At 44.2% G+C, this 8,502-nt stretch overlaps 1 long non-coding RNA gene across 2 annotated transcripts in view; it reads left to right on the top strand.

The window, feature by feature from the left end:
* Positions 1-4,383: 4,383 nt before the first annotated feature.
* The window catches only part of LOC125963360 (uncharacterized), a 170,852-nt gene continuing 166,733 nt past the window's right edge, over positions 4,384-8,502 (top strand). For both annotated transcript variants that reach the window (XR_007475225.1, XR_007475224.1), the window contains exon 1: positions 4,384-4,440. This is a non-coding gene — a long non-coding RNA (uncharacterized LOC125963360). The remainder of the gene's footprint in view (positions 4,441-8,502) is intronic.

The following is an 8,502-nucleotide window of genomic DNA, read 5'->3' as shown; positions in this document are numbered from 1 at the left end:
TGACTAGTAATTATCTTAAAACCTATGGATAGCTATGTCTCCGAAAGAGAATCAAGTGTGTGTACAGGGGCATAAACACAGCAGTGATAGGAACTGGAGAGGTTCGGTGAGCAAATGAAGACCCTTTGAAGTCATATTGCATGGTACCCATTCCACAGGTCTCAACTCTCCAGATTTAAGGGATTCTTCCTTCAGCTAAAACATGCATGTGGAACCCCGAGTAAGATCAACCATGTGATCGGGAGACGTGTTCAAATATGTCTCAGTTCTCGTCCCCTGGTACTTGGGTGCAACATTCCAGACGCTTTACTAACACTCTCCCGACATGGAGAGTCAGTGCCTTTAACCTCCTGTTTGGCCCAGTTTGCAATTTCTGCGGAAGATGAACAGGAATAGGGAGAACCAATGAGAGACTAGCTGGAGGTGTCTGGACGGGCATATTTAACTCTGATTTCCCACGAGGAAGAGGAATTAACCGAAGGCTCTGCGTGCCGTGCAGGAACCACATTAGGGCCTGAAGCAATCCTGCGGTGTTGTGGCCAGCTCACAAGAAAGCGAGTTGAAGAAAGGAGCTCAGGGGCACTGTAATTCACAAACCTGCAGAGTTATAAATGACAGCTATCGTCCAAAAATATACTGAAGTAAGGCTGCCAACAGGACTTGAAGCGGGGAAGAATTGCAGGAAACCGATTTCAGGAGGTAGACTGGAATTGCATTTAAAGCATAGGAAAAGAGGCAGAACGTCGACAATGATGCACTTGGCCAAAAAGGGCGTATGCGTTTTATCCTGAATATATTCAGGAAAAAACGCATACGCACTTTTTGGCCAACCAAGCAAGCTTGCAAAGGAACTCTGCACTACAATGAAGTCTCACTTCCCCACGGTCAAAAGGGCCATCTGAAAAAAGTGTAAAATCCAGAAAGGCAGGACAGGCCATGGAGAACTGGGAGCCTTGTTATGCTGATGGGCGGGATGTAAATTGCCAACAGCCACTTGGCATAAGTGTATGGTTTTTCCTGAAACATCTAAAAAACAAGCAACAGAGCCTAGGGCACTTCCACTTATGGTCCTATAGCTTAGGGAAATTAAAATAAAAAAGACACAGCCACCCCAAAGTTTGGGACGGCTCTGTTTACAAGAACCTCGTTTACGGTACAAGTTCAATATCGCAGAAAGTGAAAAATGGATAAAGAAGTTGTGGTACTTACGTACAATGCAATATCACTCAACAATGAAATCTATGTCATCAGGCCCGTAGCAGCATAATGAGTCGATTCAGGTATGATGATTCTAACTGAAATAAGTCACAAAGAAAAAGAAACATCATAAGACATCTCTAATACACGGAATGTAAACTTGGCTACACAGGAACTGGATTACAAAAGAGAACAGGGTCTCAAATTTAGAAAACCAACTTATGCTTGCTTAAGGGGAAAGGTGAGTTGGGGTGCTGCATAAAACCAGATATTGAAATGAGCACAGATAAAGTTCCTTAAGCCAAATATGGAATAGACAAGAGCTACCCCTTGCTCAGTGAAATGGACTCAACATCCAATATTAAACGCCTAAGAATGTACCTGACTAATAAGTATCTTAAAACCTATGGATTGCTATGTCTCTGAAAGAGAATCAAGCATGTGTACAGGGGCATAAACGCAGCAGTGATAGGATTGGAGAGGTTCGGTGAGCAAATGAAGACCCTTTGAAGTCATATTGCATGGTACCCATTCCACGGGTCTCAACTCTCCAGGTTTAAGGGATTCTTCCTTCAGCTAAAACATGCATGTGGAACCCAGAGTATGATCAACTGTGTGATCGGGAGACGTGTTCCAATATGTCTCAGTTCTCGTCCCCTGGTACTTGGGTGCAACATTCCAGACGCTTTACTAACACTCTCCCGACTTGGAGAGTCAGTGCCTTTAACCTCCTGTTTGGCCCAGTTTGCAATTTCTGTGGAAGATGAACAGGATTAGGGAGAACCAATGAGAGACTAGCTGGAGGTGTCTGGACGGGCAAATTTAACTCTCATTTCCCACCAGGAAGAGGAATTAACCAAAGGCTCAGCGTGCCGTGCCGGAACCAGATTAGGGCCTGAAGCAATCCTGCGGTGTTGCGGCCAGCTCACAAGAAAGCGAGTTGAAGAAAGGAGCTCAGGGGCACTGTAATTCACAAACCTGCAGAGTTATAAATGACAGCTATCGTCCAAAAATATACTGAAGTAAGGCTGCCAAGAGGACTTGAATGCGGGGCAGAATTGCAGGCAACCGATTTCAGGAGGTAGACTGGAATTGCATTGAAAGCATAGGAAAAGAGGCAGAACGTCCACAATGATGCACTTGGCCAAAAAGGGCGTATGTGTTTTTTCCTGAATATATTTAGGAAAAAATGCATACGCCCTTTTTGACCAACCAAGCAAGCTTGCAAAGGAAATCTGCACTACAATGAAGTCTCACTTCCCCCCGGTCAAAAGGGCCATCTGAAAAAAGTGTAAAATCCAGAAAGGCAGGACAGGCCATGGAGAACTGGGAGCCTTGTTATGCTGATGGGCGGGATGTAAATTGCCAACAGCCACTCTGGAGAAGTGTATGGTGTTTCCTGAAACATCTAAACAACAAAGCAACAGAGCCTAGGGCACTTCCACTTATGGTCCTATAGCTTAGGGAAATTAAAATCAAAAAGACACAGCCACCCCAAAGTTTGGGACGGCTCTGTTTACAAGAACCTCGTTTACAGTACAAGTTCAATATCGCAGAAAGTGAAAAATGGATAAAGAAGTTGTGGTACTTACGTACAATGCAATATCACTCAGCAATGAAATCTATGTCATCAGGCCCGTAGCAGCATAATGAGTGGATTCAGGTATGATGATTCTAACTGAAATAAGTCACACAGAAAAAGAAACATCATAAGATATCACTAATACAGCGAATGTAATCTTGGCTACACAGGAACTGAATTACAAAACAGAACAGTGTCTCAAATTTAGAAAACCAACTTATGCTTGCTTAAGGGGAAAGGTGAGTTGGGGTGCTGCATAAAACCAGAGATTGAAATGAGCACAGATAAAGTTCCTTAAGCCAAATATGGAATAGACAAGAGCTACTGCTTGCTCAACGAAATGGACTGAACACCCCATATTAAAAGCCTAAGAATGTAGCTGACTAGTAAGTATCTTAAAACTTATGGATAATTATGGCTCTGAAAGAGAATCAAGCGTGTGTACAGGGGCATAACGGCAACAGTGATAGGATTGGAGAGGTTCGGTGAGCAAATGAAGACCCTTTGAAGTCATATTGCATGGTACCCATTCCACGGGTCTCAACTCTCCAGGTTTAAGGGATTCTTCCTTCAGCTCAAACATGCATGTGGAACCCAGAGTATGATCAACCGTGTGATCGGGAGACGTGTTCAAATATGTCTCAGTTTTCGTCCCCTGGTACTCGGGTGCAACATTCCAGACGCTTTACTAACACTCTCCCGACTTGGAGAGTCAGTGCCTTTAACCTCCTGTTTGGCCCAGTTTGCAATTTCTGCGGAAGATGAACAGGAATAGGGAGAACCAATGAGAGACTAGCTGGAGGTGTCTGGACGGGCAAATTTAACTCTCATTTCCCACCAGGAAGAGGAATTAACCAAAGGCTCAGCGTGCCGTGCCGGAACCAGTTTAGGGCCTGAAGCAATCCTGCGGTGTTGCGGCCAGCTCACAAGAAAGCGAGTTGAAGAAAGGAGCTCAGGGGCACTGTAATTCACAAACCTGCAGAGTTATATATGACAGCTATCGTCCAAAAATATACTGAAGTAAGGCTGCCAAGAGGACATGAAAGCGGGGCAGAATTGCAGGCAACCGATTTCAGGAGGTAGACTGGAATTGCATTGAAAGCATAGGAAAAGAGGCAGAACGTCCACAATGATGCACTTGGCCAAAAAGGGCGTATGCGTTTTTTCCTGAATATATTCAGGAAAAAACGCATACGCTCTTTTTGGCCAACCAAGCAAGCTTGCAAAGGAAGTCTGCAATACAATGAAGTCTCACTTCCCCCCGGTCAAAAGGGCCATCTGAAAAAAGTGTAAAATCCAGGAAGGCAGGACAGGCCATGGAGAACTGGGAGCCTTGTTATGCTGATGGGTGGGATGAAAATTGCCAACAGCCACTCGGGAGAAGTGTATGGTGTTTCCTGAAACATCTAAAAAACAAAGCAACAGAGCCTAGGGCACTTCCACTTATGGTCCTATAGCTTAGGGAAATTAAAATCAAAAAGACACAGCCACCCCAAAGTTTGGGACTGCTCTGTTTACAAGAACCTCGTTTACGGTACAAGTTCAATATTGCAGAAAGTGAAAAATGGATAAAGAAATTGTGGTACTTACGTACAATGCAATATCACTCAGCAAAGAAATCTATGTCATCAGGCCCGTAGCAGCACAATGAGTGGATTCAGGTATGATGATTCTAACTGAAATAAGTCACACAGAAAAAGAAACATCATAAGACATCACTAATACACGGAATGTAAACTTGGCTACACAGGAACTGGATTACAAAACAGAACAGGGTCTCAAATGTAGAAAACCAACTTATGCTTACTTAAGGGGAAAGGTGAGTTGGGGTGCTGCATAAAACCAGAGATTGAAATGAGCACAGATAAAGTTCCTTAAGCCAAATATGGAATAGACAAGAGCTACTCCTTGCTCACGAAATGGACTCAACACCCATATTAAACGCCTAAGAATGTACCTGGCTAGTAAGTATCATAAAACCTCAGATTGCTATGTCTCCGAAAGAGAATCAAGCGTGTGTACAGGGGCATAAACGCAGCAGTGATAGTATTGGAGAGGTTCGGTGAGCAAATGAAGATCCTTTGAAGTCATGTTGCATGGTACCCATTCCACGGGTCTCAACTCTCCAGGTTTAAGGGATTCTTCCTTCAGCTAAAACATGCATGTGGAACCCAGAGTATGATCAACTGTGTGATCGGGAGACGTGTTCCAATATGTCTCAGTTCTCGTCCCCTGGTACTCGGGTGCAACATTCCAGAAGCTTTACTAACACTCTCCCGACTTGGAGAGTCAGTGCCTTTAACCTCCTGTTTGGCCCAGTTTGCAATTTCTGCGGAAGATGAACAGGAATAGGGAGAACCAATTAGAGACTAGCTGGAGGTGTCTGGACGGGCAAATTTAACTCTCATTTCCCACCAGGAAGAGGAATTAACCAAAGGCTCAGCGTGCCGTGCCGGAACCGGATTAGGGCCTGAAGCAATCGTGCGGTGTTGCGGCCAGCTCACAAGAAAGCGAGTTGAAGAAAGGAGCTCAGGGGCAATGTAATTCACAAATCTGCAGAGTTATAAATGACAGCTATCATCCAAAAATATACTGAAGTAAGGCTGCCAAGAGGACTTGAAAGCAGGGCAGAATTGCAGGAAACAGATTTCAGGAGGTAGACTGGAATTGCATTTAAAGCATAGGAAAAGAGGCAGAACGTCGACAATAATGCACTTGGACAAAAAGGGCGTATGCGATTCTTCCTGAATATATTCAGGAAGAAACGCATACGCCCTTTTTGGCCAACCAAGCAAGCTTGCAAAGGAAATCTGCACTACAATTAAGTCTCACTTCCCCCCGGTAAAAAGGGCCATCTAAAAAAAAGTGTAAAATCCAGAAAAGCAGGACAGGCCATGGAGAACTGGGAGCCTTGTTATGCTGATGGGCGGGAAGTAAATTGCAAACCGCCACTCAGGAGAAGTGTATGGTGTTTCCTGAAACATCTAAAAAACAAAGCAGCAGAGCCTAGGGCACTTCCACTTATGGTCCTATAGCTTAGGGAAATTAAAATCAAAAAGACACAGCCACCCCAAAGTTTGGGACGGCTCTGTTTACAAGAACCTCGTTTACGGTACAAGTTCAATATCGCAGAAAGCGAAAAATGGATAAAGAAGTTGTGGTACTTACGTACAATGCAATATCACTCAGCAATGAAATCTATGTCATCAGGCCCGTAGCAGCATAATGAGTGGATTCAGGTATGATGATTCTAACTGAAATAAGTCACACAGAAAAAGAAACATCATAAGATATCACTAATACACGGAATGTAAACTTGGCTACACAGGAAGTGGATTACAAACAGAACAGTGTTTCAAATGTAGATAACCAACTTATGCTTCCTTAAGGGGAAAGGTGAGTTGGGGTGCTGCATAAAACCAGAGATTGAAATGAGCACAGATAAAGTTCCTTAAGCCAAATAGGTAATAGACAAGAGATACTCCTTGCTCAACGAAATGGACTCAACACCCCATATTAAACGCCTAAGAATGTACCTGACTAGTAAGTATCTTAAAACCTATGGATTGCTATGTTTCCGAAAGAGAATCAAGCATGTGTACAGGGGCATAAAAGCAGCAGTGATAGGATTGGAGAGGTTTGGTGAGCAAATGAAGATCCTTTGAAGTCATATTGCATGGTACCCATTCCACAGGTCTCAACTCTCCAGGTTTAAGGGATTCTTCCTTCAGCTAAAACATGCATGTGGAACCCAGAGTATGATCAACCATGTGATCGGGAGACGTGTTCCAATATGTCTCAGTTCTCGTCCCCTGGTTCTCGGGTGCAACATTCCAGACGCTTTACTAATGCTCTCCCGACTTGGAGAGTCAGTGCCTTTAACCTCCTGTTTGGCCCAGTTTGCAATTTCTGCGGAAGATGAACAGGAATAGGGAGAACCAATGAGAGACTACCTGGAGGTGTCTGGACGGGCAAATTTAACTCTCATTTCCCACCAGGAACAGGAATTAACCAAAGGCTCAGCGTGCCATGCCGGAACCAGATTAGGGCCTGAAGCAGTCCTGCGGGGTTGTGGCCAGCTCACAAGAAAGCGAGTTGAAGAAAGGACTTCAGGGGCACTGTAATTCACAAACCTGCAGAGTTATAAATGACAGCTATCGTCCAAAAATATACTGAAGTAAGGCTGCCAAGAGGACTTGAAAGCGGGGCAGAACTGCAGGAAACCGATTTCAGGAGACAGACTGGAATTGCATTTAAAGCATAGGAAAAGAGGCAGAACGTCCACAATGATGCACTTGGCCATAAAGGTCATATGAGTTTTATCCTGAATATAGTCAGGAAAAAACGCATATGCCCTTTTTGGCCAACCAAGCAAGCTTGCAAAGGAAATCTGCACTACAATGAAGTCTCACTTCCCCCCGGTCAAAAGGGCCATCTGAAAAAAGTGTAAAATCCAGAAAGGCAGGACAGGCCATGGAGAACTGGGAGCCTTGTTATGCTGATGGGCGTGATGTAAATTGCCAACAGCCACTCGGGAGAAGTGTATAGTGTTTCCTGAAACATCTAAAAAACAAAGTAACAGAGCCTAGGGGACTTCCACTTATGGTCCTATAGCTTAGGGAAATTAAAATCAAAAAGACACAGCCACCCCAAAGTTTGGGACGGCTCTGTTTACAAGAACCTCGTTTACGGTACAAGTTCAATATCGCAGAAAGCGAAAAATGGATAAAGAAGTTGTGGTACTTACGTACAATGCAATATCACTCAGCAATGAAATCTATGTCATCAGGCCCATAGCAGCATAATGAGTGGATTCAGGTATGATGATTCTAACTGAAATAAGTCACACAGAAAAAGAAACATCATAAGATATCACTAATACACGGAATGTAAACTTGGCTACACAGGAACTGGATTACAAAATAGAACAGGGTCTCAAATGTAGAAAACCAACTTATGCTTGCTTAAGGGGAAAGGTGAGTTGGGGTGCTGCATAAAACCAGAGACTGAAATGAGCACAGATAAAGTTCCTTAAGCCAAATATGGAATAGACAAGAGCTACTCCTTGCTCAACGAAATGGACTCAACACCCCATATGAAACGCCTAAGAATGTACCTGACTAGTAAGTATCTTAAAACCTATGGATTGCTATGTCTCCGAAAGAGAATCAAGCGTGTGTACAGGGGCATAAACGCAGCAGTGATAGGATTGGAGAGGTTCGGGGAGCAAATGAAGACCCTTTGAAGTCATATTGCATGGTACCCATTCCACGGGTCTCAACTCTCCAGGTTTAAGGGATTCTTCCTTCAGCTAAAACATGCATGTGGAACCCAGAGTATGATCAACCGTGTGATCGGGAGTCGTGTTCAAATATGTCTCAGTTTTCGTCCCCTGGTACTCGGGTGCAACATTCAAGATGCTTTACTAACACTCTCCCGACTTGGCGAGTCAGTGCCTTTAACCTCCTGTTTGGCCCAGTTTGCAATTTCTGCGGAAGATGAACAGGAATAGGGAGGACCAATGAGAGACTAGCTGGAGGTGTCTGGACGGGCAAATTTAACTCTCATTTCCCACCAGGAAGAGGAATTAACCAAAGGCTCAGCGTGCCGTGCCGGAACCAGATTAGGGCCTGAATCAATCCTGCGGTGTTGCGGCCAGCTCACAAGAAAGCGAGTTGAAGAAAGGAGCTCAGGGGCACTGTAATTCACAAACCTGCAGAGTT

Source organism: Orcinus orca, unplaced genomic scaffold (genome assembly GCF_937001465.1).
Source record: "Orcinus orca unplaced genomic scaffold, mOrcOrc1.1 scaffold_51, whole genome shotgun sequence".
Taxonomy (NCBI): Eukaryota; Metazoa; Chordata; class Mammalia; order Artiodactyla; family Delphinidae; genus Orcinus; species Orcinus orca.
Note: the sequence above shows the minus strand (reverse complement) of the source record. Positions and strands in the feature narration are given on the sequence as shown.